The following is a 20,292-nucleotide window of genomic DNA, read 5'->3' as shown; positions in this document are numbered from 1 at the left end:
GCGATGGGCCGGGCCAATACGGCGATTTTTAATTATTAATAACTCATAAACTATTGAGAAAATTGCAAAATGGTACAAGACTTTTCGACTCAGTTTGGCTCGTTCTATCTAAATACGAGAAAAGTCCCCACGATTTACGGACACCCTGTATATGCATATACATGTGTATGTCTAGATATATCTATAGATGTCTATGTATGTGTGTAGATATATCTAGGAGCCACGTTTATGTGTGTACGCGCGCGTGGAGTGACGCGACGTAATTGAATTTTTGAAAAAAAAGCGAAACGCATTTAGAGGAAAAGTCGATTACAGGCTGTGCTGCCTGGCGATGTTATCGTAAGAGTAGTTTTGACGGTGGAAAGTGAGGAATAAACGGCGTGACTGAAATTTGTGAATATATATCGAATTTTCGCCAGGATTTAGGATGTGTTCCCATGAGCAAAGAGTTTTTTTTTATCACGATAGGATATGACGGTTTCGCATATTTCGCTTGTCAGTTCGTTCCGGGAACCCTGGAAGAATTCATATTTCTTTGCAAATGATAGGTATTGATACGCAAATAAATCTCAATTGTTCTAGAAAGAAAGTAAATTTTCTCTACTAAATTAGTTTTCCTTAAAAATAATTCTCTCGAGCTTTTGTATAACTGTGGGTTAAACCGCTGTTGGATTGAATTCCTTCAATCATCAAACGCGCGTTTTAAATAGCTTTCAGCCGATAGCGTACTTCGATCGGAAATAACTCTATTCCTGCGAGCGTGAAATTAAACTTAACAAGATCTCGCGAGAAATAAAAACACGTTTTTTTTCTTCTTCCTTTAACTCAGTGAATTTAGTGTCGCATTGGGACTTGCGTAACCGTACCGGCCGCGGTCGGCGGCGCGGCGCTTGATAAAACTACTGGCCGGTCTGGTTTCACCTGCACGTAGAGAAAACGCATTGCATCCGCGTGTAACGCGTCCGGTCTGATTTATCGCGGGATGAGACGTCCGGGGCCCGTCGAACCAACGAGCCCCACCAACGTCAGGGCAGCGTAACGCCGCCGCGACGTGCGTCCGAAATCGTTCCGTTTCCCCGCGGGGAGGTAAGCGCGATAGGCTACCCTAATTTATGGGGTCACCGATGGGAGGAAAGAAGGAGAGGACGAAGGGATGCGGAGTGTAATCAGTCAACTGTATAAACGATGCGGTTCCAGGCGTTTTGTCTGTTTTGCTGTTGCGAAACGATTGCAGAGAAGCAAGAGGTAAGATATTTAAATATATTAACTCGGTTAATTTTTTTTAAATTTCTTGCTCTATAGGACGAATATAATTATCTCGGTTAAACCGACAATTATATCAAGTACACCAAATTGTTATTATAAAGAGTCACTCTATAGCATTACACTACTACGTTGAATGAACTTTAAAAACATAGCTATATATCAAGCAACTACAAGAGAAACGGAGAGAAAGACAATGAACTGCCACTTTAATGCAGGATCAACGCAATATTTTTCAATAAGGAACCCCAAAAACGCATTAACGGATATTCCCCGTATATATATCATGGTGGTAATGACGCGCCTCCACAGCATCGCCACCCCAAAGGCCTGGAATGAGTTCGGTGGAAGTTACTTGCCAAGTCGAGCAAACCTTATAAATGCCATCGTGGAACCATAAACCTATGATGCACGAGCGGTACCGACCACCATGGGGTCGAATTCTGCCGACTTTCAAAGTCTACTTGCTCTTCTCTCTCGTATTTCATGAACGTCGTTAACGACGGCAACGATCGAAACAGAAAGATGTCACCGAATTCATCTTTTTTTTATTAGTGCGAAGGAAATCTCGTCATTTAAATAACAAATATATAAATTGATATCCATAAGCTCAAACTTTGTTTTTATTAGTTGTTGGTTGTAGAGCTTTTTCAATTTATCTGCAAATGTATCAGTTTAAATAAAAAGTTTATAAAAAAATACTACATACATATACAAATAAAATATTTTTTGTGTATTAACTAGTTCTGGCAGCTTTCTCGCTGTTGTGCAAAATTACGTCTGTAGGAGCAAAGTAACCCTTGTTATCCGATTAGCGGCTCGTTATTTAAAACCTTAGTGAACACTGCAAAATAAATTATCGGACGGCCGAACGCGAGAGGGTTTTACGAAGAAGATAAACGGACGGACGAGCGGCGCGTTTTCCGCAAAAGCGTAAAACCAACTGCACGGGCATTCGAAAAGCCATCAGTTATTTCGACGGTATTCGAAGGCAAAGTTGTGCAAGCGATTATCCGAGTTGGTGTAAAAATATCGATTCGTGACAAAGCGATCGCCCATTCCGGCGTACACGCACGATGTATGCGCGTTGGCTGCAACGGGATTCGTGCTGTATCCAGCAGCACAGCCAGCCAGCCAGCCAGCCAACGAGCCAACCGGCTAGCGCGGTTACCGCTTTGACAGTTCGCACAGTTCGAAATCCAATAAAAAGCTAATTGAATCTGTGACGCCACCTGACTTCACTAATGAAATTTCAAAGTACCAATTTCACGTTACACTGTTCTAGCCTACCTGGCGCGCTGGGCTGGCTGGTTGACTGTTCAAGAGTGCCCGGTCGCCTCGCGGAAAATCCTAAATTGGAACAAAATGAGCTACCGTGCTAGATCCGCGCGATCCCGGTTTAATTATAATTCGTGGCTGATTTGACGTTTACTAGATCCGGCAACCTCGAATGATGTGAGAGACGATAAAACGGCGAGCCGAACGCCCGTTTGATTTCATATTTCATTTAATTTATGGATAAAAAGGAAGAGATCGATTTTCAGGCTTTGTGCGACACGACGAAAAATAGAAATTAGAACTGAAGTACGTACTCGTAGAAGAAATTGAAAACAAAAATATCTGCTTCTCAAAAGGGAGAAACAATACGAAATGAGAAAATATCAGTTTTGTCAATAAAAACATAAAATAAAGCTGTATTTTATTTTAGATAAAATATCTAAAATACTTTTAATAGAAAAATAAAATATTTCGAGTTTTTAAATAAAAACACAGTAAAAGCATGAATCAAAGACGTACTCTATATTTCGCACAAATCCACTTTTACTAAAAAATATTATTTTGTTCGCCGATGTCATGTGGTAATTAATACGATGACGTATTATAAAACTGTAATCCGCTTTTATAATAGATTAAATTCTGTTATTTAGACACTATAAATGGTCGGACGGTTGGGTATACACGCCAAAGTAGCGTAACTCGTAAAATCTACACGTAGCGCAACTTTCTCGCGGAAGCCTTTTAACTCGTTGCATAAGCCAGCCGTCTGCAGATGCATCTCCAGCAACGCGACATAATTTTTCGGAAGTTTTGGCGAATCTCGCGTTCGCGTTGTTACGTTTCTCCGGCCCTCCTGGCCTGTGCCGGCGTATTTCATTCTCCGCGCGTCGCATTCGTTCGTTGTCTTCGGGTCGGAGGGAGGGACTGGTGGAACAGGAAAAACTACGAGGCGTTTTTCGTATCGCGAGCACGTGCGGGCCGAGGTTAATTTCGGGAGACGAATGTCACTTCTTAAACTCGTCGTGTTTTCCACCTCTTCTCCTCTCATCCCCCCCAAAAAAAAGTTTTTCAAGCATAATTGCGCCCGCTCCTTGCGCGACGCCGCCGCATAATTTCGGTCCACGCGGAAAATATCGTGGCTACACGGTGTTTCGGAAGAGTCCCGGCGAAGCGGCACAATCTCCCGACTTTGCGTCATAAGATTTTTTTCAAGAAAAAATTCCTCTCTACCCGACGGTTGTAACATCCTGGGGGAACAGTTGGCGGATTCTTCTCTCGTGTTGCGACCAAGGACGCATTTATATGAGAGGAAAAATATGACGTATATCGTTACGATGAAAATTGTTATAATGCTGACCTCAAAATCGAAATTGCTTTCCAAATGATTGAGCTTTACAGACTGTGAGGTGAAACGCAATTATTGGTCGGGTGAGCTGATGTTTCGGACATAACGTTATGTAATACTCACTTTTACGATATATTTATCGTTAATATAATATTTTGCATAGTTTGATATTTTTCTGGCTTCTAATTACTTATACGGTTAAAATTATTTATTGGAATTAGAACAGAGATTCGCATTAAATATGAATCACCGTTTATCCGATATCGATTGCTTCTTAATACAGAATCGCGTGTTAAAATAACTACGTAATTTAAGCTATAATTTATAATCTAGCTTTATTTTCCCTTCGCTTCTTTACCCATCCATTGTGAAACACTTGCCGCTTACTATTCCTGACACGTAAATCCTCGTTTCGCTTACGACGATGCTCTCGCATCCTTTGTATTAAACGCCCTGTTCTCGTGGGATATTAGATTCTGCCGTAATTGTATTAAAACCGGAACAGAGGAGCCGGAAAGTTGTGGGGTACCGCTAGCCAACACATTTCTGCTGCCATCGGATGATGAATGTAATGTTCAGCCGAGCGTGTTTATGGTCAAGGTCGTTGTTTCTGAAGTTTCTTGCAAGCACTTCCATTACTAGAACTTACTTAATCGCTTATAAATGCTTGCTAATCCATAAATAAAGGATGAATAATGTAACGCTATCAATTGCACTTAATTCTATAAATGTTTAGAAATATTTTTTCTTATAAAAGAAATATCGAAACATCAAATGATAGAGTAGCTTCGAGTATAAAAAGATTAAGAACTGTTGTCACAACGACATATGTATATCTTCATAATATAATTTGTAATTTTAACAGCATATGGCAAATTCTTAAAGAAGATGGAAAATTCGAAATATTAATAATGCATACATTTCCAATATATTTTAATGACACTATGTTTTACTTACTCTTAATATTCTGAGATTAACGTCGTTGCAAGATTGTGGTTCCATTAACGTTCGCCTAACTGCGTTAACGATGCCCAAGACACGCTAAAGGCATCCATTCGTAGTCGAGCCTCGGCGCGACGTTGCGAGCATGGAGGATGTCAAATGGCGCTCCCTTCAACATCGCGGATCGTCTAAATCACCGGTAAATGAAATTAATTTATCCCGGCCAATCTGTCGCGTCGGCGTTACGCTCGTCGACCCCAGATCCGTATACGCGCGTACGCGATGCATGCGACAGACAATATATCTGGCTCCCCTCGCCCACGCCGAGGAGCCTGTGGACCACGTGACATTATAATCTGGCACCGTTTGGAGGTTCATCCGGCGAGACCTTGGATAAAGGGCCGCCATCATTTTCTGGGACTTGGAAATTCAATCACGCGACCCGCCAAATCGACGTGAACGCCGAAGAAATATAACGATGTGGTTTGTGGACGTTCGAATTCGCGATTCGCATCTCATACTCGGGCAAAACGGCGAGGAAAGAATTAAACGCGGTTATCTGTTTACAAAGTTCCAAAAACTTTGCAACTTTGTCGGTAAAATTCAAATAGAGGTAAAATTCATTTATACACTTTCCCCCGAAAATACGGATTAGAAAGGCACGATCGAAATTTGATAGCGAATGCGACTCGTTGCAGAGAGTCCTATACACGGAATGGAAAGGAAAACGGATGAACGGTGATAACCATCGATGAATTTAGCGCGTGAGAGACAAAAACCGGCGACGAGCCGCGAAGCGAAACCGAGAGAATAACGCGGTAGCGTACGAGGGGGATGCGTAATGAAAATTTCGCTCTGCCGCCCACGATTTGCATGTTTATAAGCAAACGGCGAGCCATTTTTTTTTCTGCGTATTTTTTGCAAAATACGCTGCCGCGCGTCGTCTCGCGAATAACCAATTTTGCACGTCGGAATATCCCCGCAACGCTTTAATCAACCGGAATTGGCACTCGAGTCGTTTGCTGTTATTTCTAGGATTGCACTGTCAAACACCCCACGACGCGGAGCCCTACGGCTCTTACACGGGTAAATAAAACGAGTTTATTAAAATGCGATTACACATGATGCTTCCGCGATCTCTAAAATAATCAATTACTTTAATATAGGTAATCCCGTCGCCATCGTTTCAATTATTTACGATTTTCATGAATCCGCAACATTTTCAACACAGTGGTATCGAATCTAATTTACTGTGCTGCGCAAGATTTCAAAATGCTGATTTCTACCCGTGTATGTTGCCCGAGGATTCAATTGAAATGCATGCGATTATCGACGCGAAATACCCGCGGCATGAAAACGTTCGTTCAACGTGTAGCCACAGTCGTTTCTCCGACTCTATCGTCCGCATTTTAGCGGTTTCGAGGTAAACATCGAGCTAAGCGATTTAATGGCCGTCATTTACATCGCCGGTCGAGAGCTGAGTAATTAAAGCCATCCAAATCCGTTTTATGCCGTCGGTTCTATTGAATGACCCACAGTGGTTTGAGGCGAAGAGTGTTTGAGTTTATAGGCGGATCGTGAAGGGATTAGTAAACCGAATCCTTTTAAGGACCTCTGCCATTATCTAGGGAGGGAACGCCTGCCCCCTCTGTTCTGACCGATCGCTGCGAAGAGCACGTTAAAGTGTCGACTCCTTTCATCGCAAATGCGAGAATATTTACGAGTATTTGGCTTGCCGAACGATCGCCGGATGAAGCGCCTTAATGTCTGCCAAAAGGAATTGCAGCTTTTACTGTAACCTTCCTGATAAAATTAATGGGAAATAAAATAGAAATTATTCTCTTCAGGTCCTCCTGTCTCGTCGACTTTTGGCATATTATCCTTTTTCGTAATATAAGAACAATATTTCAGTAATAGTTCAAAAATAAATTTCAGTATTTAAAAATAAATTGACACTCTATTATGTATTATAAGTCATGACAAACGTTGTACTAATACAAAAGATTTTATCAAGAGACACGGTATAGTGTCTCACGCCAAGTACACGCGCAGCGCGAGACGCCGCCGCGCCGTGATTCTTTTACGCGAACACATGAGTTGCAAGTACCCGAGATTTTGATCATCTTTTGATGTTAATAATATAAAGAAATTCTTTTGCGCGTTTTGTTGTATTAATATAATCATATTCTATTTAATAGCCTTACTCAACGTATGTTATTTAGAATCATGTGTTTTTCATGTATTTCTATCGAGTCTTTTAAACTGCTCTGTATTCTGGAAAAGAATCCTTCGCCCCTTGATTAAGTCGAGATATCAAGTCGATTGTTAGAGAGTCCATGGGTGTTAATGGACAAATGCATAACATCTCGTTCTCGAGATTTTTCCCGACAGGGGAGGCGAAAGAAAGTTAAAGTTTTCCTGCCCTTCGCGGGCCCGAGGGTTTCTGGTTAATGCGGGGGTGGAAGCGGTTCGAGTATTACGGTTCGGGAGAGAAGATAGGACTGCGTTGCCTATCTCACGGGTCATGAATAAAAACACAATGGACTCGCTGCTCGGGCAAGTGTTTCCGAATGAAACTGCACAACTAATTAAAAGTTCACACCATTACCGCGGCTAATGATGCTCAGATTGTATTATTAAGCTGGCTCCTCGCCCTCTTGCCCCGCTATCGGTGCACTTCCCCCGTTTGATTCGAGATCCCCGTTGTTCTCGCACAAGTTGAAAATTCATTCGCTACTTTTTTACTGCGTCGTAACTCAGCAGATACGCGATCAGATACGGATAAGCTTTTCAATTAGCGAGTTTTCGCCGTTTAGTACTAAACGTCAAGAGATCAACATTATTTAGAACCATGTAAAATTATTTATTCGTGAAAGAAATGTGTTTATTGATGAACTAAATAAATATATATAAATTGTAAATCAACAGTTCCATATTTCAAGATACTTTTAACACTATGTAGTTCATGTAGACGATATACCTAATAAAAGCAATTATGGTTTCTCTCTCTCTCTCTCTCTCTCTCTCTCTCTCTTGATCAGAGACAGACGCAATAGACTATTTAACTTCTTCATACATATATCAGAAAGATAAAATATAGCATTAGCGCATTTTTTTTAGCAAAAAGTAAAAAAAAATCCCGTTAGTATTAAGAATAAATCCATCATTCTCGCCGGAGGCCGTGGACGGATATTGATAAATTAAAATTTAATTAAACTTTAAGAACTCGGATAAAAAGACGAGCCATCCGTCGCGCAAGTCCCTTTCTCCCAGGCGACTTTCTCGCGCGGCCGAAGATTATGAAAATTAGTTATCCGACGAGACGAGCGATGAAAACGGCGCCTTACGCTAAAAGCGGAGCGACGGGAACGACGTCGACGACGGCGTCAAATGCATCGCGACGAAAACGAGGCGAATGTCCGGCCGTTGTGAGACTGCTGCGCTTAAAAAGCAGGATTCGCGTTTAGCCGTGGGCTGGGGTGGCGGTGAGGACAGGGGAACGAGGACGGCCGAGCTCGGGTAGAGAGCCAAGTCACTTCTTAAAACAGCAAATTATTTTCCCAATTTACGAGGACGCGCGCGAGAAGGCGCCGCGCGGCAAGTGTAGGATGAAAGTTACCGAGGGGGATGAATGCAGAGGGAAGGTTGGAGGAGGGTAGGAAACGCTGAAGGGTAACGAACGAAGGCGCGCTCTCGCTAGGCATTTCGCGGTAAGAGGGCCGATTATAACGAGTGCATTAAAACTCGCAAGTCCGGATCCGTCGTCGTCGTCGTCGTCGGTCCCCGTCGTCAACTTTTAATAGAATCTTTCTCCCGCCTCTCGCGGACAATTGAACTGCTATGGCGGCTCAAAGGCAAAGGGCCGTGCCGCGAGGAGAGGGACAAAAGGGCGCGAGAGAGATGGGAGACAAGGACGAAAGAGAGGAGAGACGGTTCGAGCGAGAGGGCGAAGCCGGAGGAACCAGGAAATATGTATCTAATGTAGTTGAGACATTTTATTAACTCGCATTTGTTCCTTTTCCACGTCGGCCGACCGAGCGCGCGAGAGCGAGAGACAAAGGCGCGAGCCCGATTGTTATTGCGCGCAAAAAATGGGCATTGTTTGTCGAGAGCGAAAGAACGTTTGGAAAGGATTCGCCATAATGGGTACCGATGAAAAATGAGGGTCCGCCGCATGCCTCTCGAGTCATGTAATTGAATCGATCGTGGACAAGCCTCGCATTGTGGTATTTGAATCACGCGGGCATTGTCCGGGAAGTCGAGGTAAAATCGAATAACGACGCGAGCATCGTGATTTTGGTAACAGTCTCTTTAGCGTAATTGTCCGATTTCGACGAGGCCGACGAGGCCGCCGAGGAAAGACCGATACCTTTCGTTAGCTCGCAAATAAGTTTTCTCATTGAATGCGCGATCTCCCGGCTCAACTTTTGCGAACGCCCGATCGACGAATAAAAGTTACCCGTGCCTGAGTTGAAGCAACTTCGATCTGTAATTCGCACAATAACCCAAGTCTATTTTGTTAATTATATTTATTCAGGTTATTTAATTCATTCTCTGTGAATACGTGTAATACTATTATAAATATATTTATAAATACAGCCGTTCTTTATATTGCCTTTACTGCAATCATAGATACGTTTATTTAGATAGATATTGGACAGTGTTAATTGTCATTGTTGCCGAAAGAATAAAAAGATTTTGGCATCGATTTCAGTAGTGAGTAATACATGTTAGATAATCTAGTGAATATAGTCCTAGTCGATAATGTACAATACTAAATACGAGTTTCGCGACTCATAATATTTCGAGAATAATTAGACAGCTGTCTCCCCGGTTGTCTTTATTTCTGCATATCCAGAAAATCGTCGCATTGCAAGAATCGTGGTTTCGTTGTCATACTTATTAATCAAAATCGATCATCTCCTAAGAACAAGCCCGACGCAGTTGAAAAGGACCAGTCGCAACGAGAGGAGAACGATACCGGGCACTCTCGCGCCGTAATCAATGCGAAGTCTTACCGTTGAAGATCCACTCTAATTTTAATGAGACGCTCGGCCTCTCATCGAACGATCCCGACGAATTACGGAAGTAAGCATCTCGAAGGAACCAATAACTTCGCGATGGCGAACGACTGCGGAGGACGATAGTATTCTCGGCTTCCAGACTACCTCCCTTCCTTTCCTCTTCTACCCCCTTTTTCCCCATTCCTCCCGCCCTCCTGCCCTCCCTCCCGCATCGCCCTTTTCATTGCTGGGCGAAGAATCGAACTGCCTCATTACGTTAATTTCCCCGGAGATGCCTGCATTTTTCTGATTCCATTCGTCGTTTCATTCGTCGCACGCTGCTGCTGTGCTGCTCCACTTTCTCCGTTCCTCTCCGACACGCGATGCGCCGGCGAGAATCCAAGGGAGAGATTTTTATATCGGGATGTAGAGTCGAGAATGAAACCATTTATGGCGGTTCGAAGACCCGTAAGAGGCAAGGGTCGCGGCTGTCTTTACCCGAGGGAACGTTACGACGAACTGCCGGCGGCGGCGGCGGGGCTTTCGAGAGCAGAGATGTGCTCCGGAAGAAATCGAGAAAGAGTCAGCTGGAGCGACGCCGGATAGCGAAAATGAGAGACACGAAGCCCCTTAAAATGTCGTGACGACGTACCACCGGCGCGACCGACGACCCGGGATTAAAGCGTGTGTTAGTGCGATCCAATCGATCCGAAAGTTTTTTTTTCGCATTACGAACGAAACACATACGAAATTTAAAGGACTGTAAAAAAGTTTGTTCATAATTTAAATATTCATTTATCGTTTGCGCGAGATCTGAAGTAAATTATATCAACTGTAGGAAAAGATTTCAATTTACTTTTCAATATCTGAACCTTATGCGACGGAAAATCGATTTTGCGCCACAAATCCACGGACATAAAAATGAAATTTGTTTCAACGTTAATCAAATTTTGCAATTCGTGATATGGCAGATGACATATATTGAATTTTATTGCTAATCTATATGGCGCAAAGAGCATGCAGAAATTCGTGGCGGCAAATTCGCACGAATTCTTTCGGGAGCGCGGAAAATTCACTACCAAATATCCCAGGACCATCGAGGCTTCTCTTCTTTCCGAGTTTGAGTAGCAGCGAAATATTCCGGTGTGCCTTATTTCGGTGGTTAATTAATGCAGCTACATTAAGAAGGAAAGGGCGCGCCATGCGGAGAGTGCCTCCTTCTACTATTCCAACTTACTCTCCGCTAGTCGCTCGTTCACTGGTGCAAGGAACCCCTTGGGCTATGTTATTGTGCTCAAACTGTCTAAATGCGGGGGTTAATTGGAAGCTCCCGCGTATAGTTACCCGCCAACCCTACGATCCGTCCGGACCGTTGCACTCCGAAGCCGCCCATTGGTTGCCGTTACTATCGCCTGCTCTATCGTCTCTGTAACTTTGTTTTCCCGCCTTGGCGGGCGTGTAAGAGCGTGTACACTGGCAGCCCTAGTGCTCAACTAGTACTTTAATATCCTGCGAGCGGCATATTCGAATATCTGCGCCCGTAATGTACCAAAGCAATGTTCCGCGCGGGGAAAGAATGAGAAGGGCCAGGGGAAACATCGTTGAGAAGGGTTAGAAGTGACATCGTTGAGAAAGCAAATAGGAGTAAGTGTGTCTTAGCTGGGCGAACTGACTACAGCGAAGCGTCGTTTAATGGTCGCAGAAGGGACTTGCGAGAAATACATGCTGTTCTACTAAATACTGTCAAAGATTCCCTTATACATATATAGCGTAATTGTCTGCAAATTCTACGACTTTATATATCACATTCTGAGTGTGGAACATGAAAGCGAGGTTTTCGATGCATTTGGTGACAAACTGATAATAACGTCTAAATTTATGCAATAAATTCAGAACTGAAATAGATCTGAACACTTTTCATGGTAGCTATATATTCAATCGACCCCGATTATTTTTTCAAGTGCTTTTTTCTCAGTTTAGCTTGCCGTTTAACATCTAGCGGTACCTTGACAATCGCAGAAAATTTGCCCGTCTAGCGCGCCGTTTGATCCCTCGCTTTGTCTTTCTCCTCGTTCCTTCTTCTCATATCCTCGATTCTCTCATCCGCTTCTTTCTGTCCGCTTTACCGTCGCCGTCTCCACCAGTGCTAGGCCGGATATACGAGGCGATACCGTCGCGCGCATGTGCCACGCAGGAAGAGCGGTACGCATTGCGGTTGTAATATCGCGGGACGGCCGTTTTGCCGGTGTGAGAATATTATATCTAAGCTCCGTCCTCCGCGGTCTTTCGCGGTCTTCTCCTCCTCGACTTCTCGTCTCGTTTTTCGCGTCGCGTCCATGAGAACGAGATACCCCGCTGCTCGCCGCTTCGCGAGAAGACCGAGGACGTTTCCGGGCGCGCTGACGTTTCCTCTAACGACACCCGGCGCCGCGACGCATCCGGACGGCACGCACTGTCCCGCAACGCAGAGAAGCCGGCGACGCCGACGCGCGCGTACCGCGTGTTTGCCGTACCCGTCTACGTGCCCCGAGTTCCCTTGTAAATTCATGCACGTGCACCACCTCGTATTTTCGCGCTCAAGTACACGCACACGTGCGCCTAAGTGCGACGACTGCGAATTCCGGGCTGGAATTCGGCGACGATCCTCGGTAATTTATGAGGGAGACAATTGGTCCGGGGGCACCGCCGTCGAGGGTTAAAGCACCGGTAGAACATCGCCAGAGCCGCGTGTATGTCAGGCGACTCTTAAGGATAATTGCGAGTGTGCATTATCGTGGCGAGAGAGGCTGCGTTCTTTAACATCCAGTAAAGAATACGGAGGATATAAACATAATGGACAATACTTTTCATTGTTTTGTAAATTAGACGTAACAAGAAACGCTATAATTGTTGGAACATGACGAAGATCACTAATTCGCATTTGGTGCTTTAACAATATTTTTCGAAGAATTATAATTGATATTTATATAAACATGTATTTATAATAAAAACAGCAAATATATGTATTATATTTTATAAATATAACATATATATCATTATAACATATTTTATGACGTTATTAATGTAGTTTGTAAGCTTATTCTTTTAGCATTAAAATTTATGTGTAAAAGAGACAAATCAAATCTTTATGCAGAATTTTGTCGACTTTACTCTTGAAGTATGAATAATACTTATAGAAGTTGGTAAAAAATATTATAATGTTTAAGGTCCTACCAATGTTCTCATTACGATCGTCGCAATTTACAGGTACCATTATAATAGCAAAGAACTCGAGAAGTGTATTCAGCATAGAATTCTGAGATTCTCTTTCTCTTTCTAGGGAATGTCCCGGTAGTTGAAGTTGAAATAAATTCCAAGTCCGCGCACCCGGTAGCTTGCAAATTTATGGTAATGTCGGATCACGAATCTCCCAAATGAATTTTATTTAAAGTTTCCTACATCCGACCGTGCTGTGGTTTGCCGGAAAAACTTTAGAATTCATAAATACAATTTGAATGATTCCCGCTATTCCGGTCCGACATTTCTGTCATGGACGAGTAGACGAGTATAATGACGGTTAGACACTCTAGGTACAGTGACAGAAATTCAATGAAAAAAGTTTCAATCTCTATTAGCGCAGCGATTCTCACATTACTCGCTAAAAATATGTTAACGAATAACGTGATGACTGACCGATGTTCGATAATTAAACATTAACGTACGCATACAGTCCGGAGCAAAATGGAATTCCTAAAGTTCAGGTTGCAATCGAAGTTTCCCTCGAATCATCGAATGGAATTATGTTATCGATATGCAATATAAATTGTATAACTATGGCGTACAGAGAGCCGTGGCTCGAGATAGCGTTCATTTCCGCCTAACTTTCGGAGTTAGCCGAGTTTAGTATCTGGAACTACGCGATCTCTCGCGAACGGACGTATTATAATATCAATCAGGTATTCGTCGAGTTTGGAATTTTATAAAATCTGGATTTCCACTGATAGTATAATTTATGCTCACGAAAAATTGTTCGCGGCACGGTTTTCAATACGTCACATTTCGCGAGTTTTAAATTATGAGCGATACTTTTCCGCGGATCGAAAAGAAGCGAGCCCGCGAAGTTCGCGCTTGTCGGTCCGCACACATCTGATTTCCGTCATATTCGCGCTGGACGCACTCACATTTCGTCGGCGGTTTCGTTGAATATTTTTTTGGGTCGAGTGAGTTCCTCCTATCTGGCTGTTTTCAGCCGGCCAAGTTTCTTTTTGCGCCGAAGCCTTTGACTGTACGGAAAGCGTAGCCACAGTCGTTGAGGATCCTTTTCAAGCTCCTCCTCGCGTAGAGGCACTCAAAAAGAAGAGATCCGCCGCACAAGTTTTCTAACGATTCGACTCTGCTTCTCGCTACCCTATCAAGTGATGATTTTGCAATTTCCGAGAAAGGAAGATGAAGTATCCTCGGGCGCAAATAGAAAAAAAAAGGCAAGTCATGCCAGATATTCTTGTAACCAACCAAGAGTTTTCTGAACAAATTATTATATATAGTTTACATAATATATATAATTTGTATTTTATATATAAATTATAAGTTAAAGTTATTGAATGAGCAAAAAAATGAATTAAAATACATTTGTTTAGTCAACTGTCATGACGCAGTTTAATAATTCATAAAAACGGAGTAATGTTTTTTCAAAATACTTTAAATTATAAATAATTTACTAATTATATTAATTATTTTAAGTTCATGTTTGTTAAACTGTCAAGACCTTGTAATATTTTAATATTAGAATAAATTTTGTTAATATTAGATTCTCTCGTTATTTAAAAAAAATTTTTTTATATTCTAATGTATATTTATGTCTCTCTTGCGCGTGTGCATCAAAATCGATTAAGCCTTTGAGTTAATTTTGTCGAAATCATTGACGTTAACGTATGGGAGCGTGCAACAGGAATCTTTGCACCCTGGCACGAAGTTTCTTGAGAGTGTCTTCAAGGGGAAATAGGAGGGCAGAAGGAGGGATCGCTACGGATCTCTTATTGGGGCTGAGAAATATATGGACGGAAATAAGCCCCCGGTATATCGCCAAGATGAAAGGACGATAAAGGCAGGCCGAATGACCGGAGGCATGCAAATTGATAGTAATAGCCTAGCCTCCTCTGTCTCAACCCTGCGCAGCTCACCACCATCCCTTCGACCGTCTCTTTTCCCCTACGTTCCTTGGAGGATTCACCACCCTTGGTCCTACTTCCCCGGAATCCTCGCATGCACCGCATGACATTGATCATCTTGATTTACCGCCGTTTGCGTTATTATCCGCTGGAATCAAAAGCAGGCGGAAGTATTCCCTTAATCCGAATTACGGGGCTTATTTGTATTCACGACGCGAGCGTCATGAGCAAAGGCCGGATAGCGATCAAAGTTGCTCTATAAGTATATACTGGCACACGTGCAGTAATGTTTCTTGCTATACATGTTTATATGTAAGAACAATTCGACAAGATTTTAGTTTAAAATATTCGCAATATAAACAGCAATGTTGCATGATATATTATTACATTAATTAATATTTATTAACAAGTATTAAATAAGATATGTGTCTATAATATCCCTGAAGAACAATAAATTAACGTCTATAATTCTTTTGCGTTTATAGATCTTATTTCTGATCTTTCTAAAATACAGCTCCAAATAATAACATAAAGATTTACAATAATTTAATACATTCCGATATTTTTTAAATTTAAGTTTCGACATTTATCACATCCGTGATTTATAGGTTTGAAGAAATTTGCAGGTTTTCTCACATGGATTTAACGTCGTGCGATCAATTATTGATTGGCATGCTGGAGCTTTTCCGGCTCATTAAAATTTATTTTTTTGTTCCTACTTCTCTCGAGTCGGATCTCATTCGCTGTCCAATGACAGAGAGCGTGCGAGAAAAGGGCGAGCGACGACTGTTGACTTCGTAGTCGGCAGCATCCACGTGGGAGCAATGCGTCGAGTCTCGGATAAGGGTTGGCAGAGGGCGGTTGGCGCTCTGATTTACACCGGCGGCAGACTTCTTCTGAATATTTAACGGGACGAGACTCGAATGTCGCTGGTACCGTCGCGCGGCTGATCCCGATTAAGGGAAAGTGATAAGTTACTCCAAGTTTCGTATGCGACTTTTACTTCGCCGGTTGTTTATATCCTCACTTTTCTCCCACGCGCCGTCCAGCTTTCCCCTGACGACGGTCCCCCATTTTACGATTTTGCCAAAATCGGAGATCTCCCATGTATCGCAGCTCATTCCCTGATACTCCATTGCATTTGCGATTATTTTAATTATATTTACTTGAAAATGATGTCCAAAATTGGAAAATGAGTTTTAAGATTAATTTAACTACAGATTCATTGTTTGATTTAAAATAAAGTATACCATGTTACAGATAATTAAACGTCGTTTTCACTTTCAACGTCATAAATAATAAATATATTGCTATAGAATACAAAATATATACACAATTGTTACTACTACTGTATAGAAGAAACAACGAGTGAACGCGATAAAAATAGCGGTAAAAGATAATATATCGAACAAAGATTAAAAGGAACTAATAATGCAATAAAGTTCCCAAGACGATGAACCCGTGAAACATTCTCTTTGTCACATATATCTTATCTTGATCCTACGAAAACGTACTATCGCCAATACGTTTATCGGTCCGTGAAACTTTGCAGGATGCTGATATATATACATATATACTACATATTGCATCCCTTGAATCGAAGCAAAGTCCGTTAATCAGAGCGCTATGATATAATCAGACTGTTAAAGCGTAATTCCGTCAGCGTTCAAACAAATTAAATAACGTATTTTTACAATCTTGTCAAATGATATCATGCAATATTTATAATTGTTTATAATTGTATTATTATAATAAAAAAAAAAAAATAAAAGTTATATTTTCCAAAAAATTGTATAAAATATACACCTGAGTTGAATTAATAAAAAAATAATCCAGTGTTTAAAATTATTTAATCATTCAATCAACAACCAAATTAGTTTATCGATGCACGAAATAAAACTTGGAAAACACGTGGCATCGTGTATATTGTTAGAAAAAGTTCAACGAGATACAAATTCAGGCAAATTTAGCGTAAAACGATAATAACGGATAATAAAAGTACAGTCTCGTGGCAGTTACGAATTCATAGAGTTTCAGTAATCATCCTATCACTCGTCGATGTTTTGTGCAAATAGAATACGCGGTACAACGCGCATAAGTCGCTCGTTAAACGGACGGGTTAACGGGCAGCGTTCATTTTACCAGAATCGCGGCAAATATCAATAATTAAACGTTCCGCCGGCGGAAACAAAGCATAACGAACCGAGTTGTTTGTGAGCGTTAATATTGTGCGCATATTATTTACTCATTAGCGTCATTCAACGTTACGTTCCGTTACATATGTCCGACATTATCGCGATTTACATGCAGGTTGCAGCCGCGTCTATACGGATGCGCCGACGTTAACGAGGGCCGCACCGACGCGACGCGACGCGACGCGCGACGAGGCGACGTTCGCGCTCTACCGTCAATCCCAATCGTTTTCGCGTTCGCACCAATCAACGCGACGGCGACAGTCGAGGTGCGGAGTAAAAACGCGGAATCACGATTAAAATCGCCGGCGCGAAAATTACGCGCGGGCCAACGGGTTTCCGATTTCCCTCTTCCGTTTCCACCGTTCCGTTCGGCCCCGACGCGTTTAAACGGACAAACGAACGGACATGCATTTTCGGCAATTCGCATCGTTAATTTGCATAAATTCGCTGATAAAGATAACAGTCATTGTCTGTCGCGGCTAATCGATCTTTTCGCGTTTCCATCGAATCATTTGCGTTCCGCGTCAAACGGCTCGCTCGTCTCCTATCCGCGTTTGGAATACGCGAAGGGGGTCGGGTCGATCAGCGAGGGTTGGCGAGAGGGTCGGGGATAATGCGACGCTGCGTCCCGCACTTGGACATAAATATTACAACGTGTGTGCCAACGGAGAAAATTACGGTACTCCGTCGGTGTGAAAATATGCGGGACCGTCCCGCGGCGAGTCGATGATTAATAAATCAAACCGTCGCGCACGTCAAACAGGCACGATTGTAATTTGCTGGGATTTCACTTGTGCATGTATGTATAAGAGGCCAAGGGGCGGGGGAGGAGAGGAAAGAGAACGAGGATGGCCGATGGTAAACGCGCGCTTGCAAATTAAAATGCGCATAATTACGTGGCAATTATAACGTTTGCTTTTCGTCACGAGATTCCCGGCGCGACTATCGACTGATACATAAAATCTGTCGGTATCAAATTTATCAATAGCTTTTTCTCGGTAATTGAGTAGGGAGGAAAAAATATGTATGTATCTATATATACGCGTGTCTATGAAAAAATATATGAATATTTAAAAAATGTTGCCACCTTGTATCGGCTGTATTGTGCTGGTATTTTTAATCGAGATTGTCATTGGAAGAGTCACACACTTTAATCGATTCCTTACGTCGATGTTCGTAAGCGCCTCGACGGTACAACATTCGCGCTTCGCGTTATATGGCGCAATTGTTACCGTGCGACCGCGCATATTGTTGCATTGTTCGGTCACTGTGATTGGAATTTAAATTTTATTCATAGGCTCGTTTATATCCGGCCAGTTACGTATTCAAATCGGACGGTCTGCATTCGAGCCTTCTGTCCGTACGTACCTAGCCATCATAACGCGGCTGCCATGCTCCCGATAATTCTGATTTCCATCCGCGATCATTCGACTGGACTGAATTCGGAAGGCACAAACTCCGTCGATTTTACAGGAGGGATGTGTTTCGTGCCGTGAAAAGTAACGCGCTCGAATTGACGTGTCGCGCAGCCATCGGGGTTTCTATCGCAGTTCACGGATCGACTTGATTATCTTCGACAATTGGACTTTGCTACAAAACGAGTTACGATGACAAATAGTAATTTCGTGCAAGGTTCAAGATTAGGAGATTTATATTGGCGGCCAGGCTTCGTAGCGATTCTATTGCTCCGTGCTATTCGATGATTGTTACAGACGCGTTACGAGTCTCCGTCGCGACCTGTCCCTCCGATTTTAAATTCGCCGTGTGGGATCGGCGAGATGCGCGCACGACTTACGTTCGTCGAATATGGCCGAAGTCGAAAGCGGAATTATGGTTATTACGCCGGATGTTTAATGATGACCGTTCCGTTCCGGTAGAATGGATGCGCATGTAAGGTACAATACGTCATCAGAGAGAGACTCTGGACGTCCGTATTGCCGACTGTTATTTTTCTTTCCTTTCCGATCTCGTCCGTTTGCTACCGTCGCCTATTGCGGCGCCCGTCGCCCGTTTGCCTTATTCCAGACGAGTAAGGGTAAGTATTTGGCATGACGTCAAACGTAGATATTAGGATTCCCGGGAGTGGCCGGCCGAAGGGGCCAAAAGAGAAGAAATGAAGAAGAGGAAGAAAGAAGGACAGCCATGCGGTACCTGCTCGTGCGTCACATTCGTGACCAGCCTACGGGCACCTTGATGCTTGCCATCGTCATTTCTCCGTTTCTTCTTGAAGGAACCTTTATTTTTGGCACATGTTACGAGTCCTTTGTTCTGTTTCCGCCGTCTATTCCAGATACAGAAACGGTCGTCCGCCATATATTCTGATCGATTGATTTGAACTAATTTGGATACCTCTCCTATAGTTTCTAATAGAAGACTAATAGAAGACTATCGAGGCAAATAGACTAATTAAGTAGAAGTGTTAAAGAAGTAGATATAATAAAGATTATTGTATTAAGTATTAATATAATATTTTATAATATTTTTTAGATATTTTTATTGTCACAAATATCTAATAATGATTCATTATAATTTATGTATGTATATATAATGTTGCTTTTAAAATTTAGAATTTATATTTTCGTAAGATATATTTGATTCTCTCCTTTTACGTCTTTAATACTCTGCCTAAAAATGCAAATATTTAATGTATACATTTAAAAATCGTAAAGAATTGAAACATATGGATGAAAAATATGTTTTCGCATTTTTCTCTTTCTTATATATTTATCTAATATCTAACGAAGCTCTCGGTTCCAGCTTCAATGTTGAAACAAAGTCGTCATTTCGAAGTTTTTGTTGTCTCTTCGCCCGCGCGGCAAGTAAGGGCCCGTTGCTCTCTGTCTCTCTCTCCCTTCACCGTGCCGCTTTACGAATTGCAAATTTTCGGCAAGTTTTCGTTAGGGAAATTCAGCACCGACAGTGCTCGCTGTATACAAAGTGGCACTAGAGGATAGAGTGGATAGCTAAGAGGAGGACGGTGAGGGAGAGGAGAGGAGAAGAGAGGGTCTTCGGATACGGCGCTCCACGGTAAAAGCACAAATATTTGACGGGTAAATAGAGTGATACTTGATGCGGCGTGCTGGTTGGTGCAGGGCGCTGCACTGCTGCTGTTACTGCTG

General features: G+C 42.4%; 1 long non-coding RNA gene across 1 annotated transcript in view; it reads right to left on the bottom strand.

The window, feature by feature from the left end:
- LOC112454354 overlaps nucleotides 1-20,292 on the bottom strand; it is a 144,217-nt gene that overhangs the window by 2,016 nt on the left and 121,909 nt on the right. The window lies entirely within an intron of this gene.

The sequence above is a fragment of the Temnothorax curvispinosus genome, unplaced genomic scaffold (assembly GCF_003070985.1).
Source record: "Temnothorax curvispinosus isolate PA1 unplaced genomic scaffold, ASM307098v1 QBEX01005011.1, whole genome shotgun sequence".
Lineage (NCBI taxonomy): Eukaryota > Metazoa > Arthropoda > Insecta > Hymenoptera > Formicidae > Temnothorax > Temnothorax curvispinosus.
The sequence above is the reverse complement of the archived record's forward strand: the minus strand, read 5'-3'. Positions and strand labels throughout refer to the sequence as shown.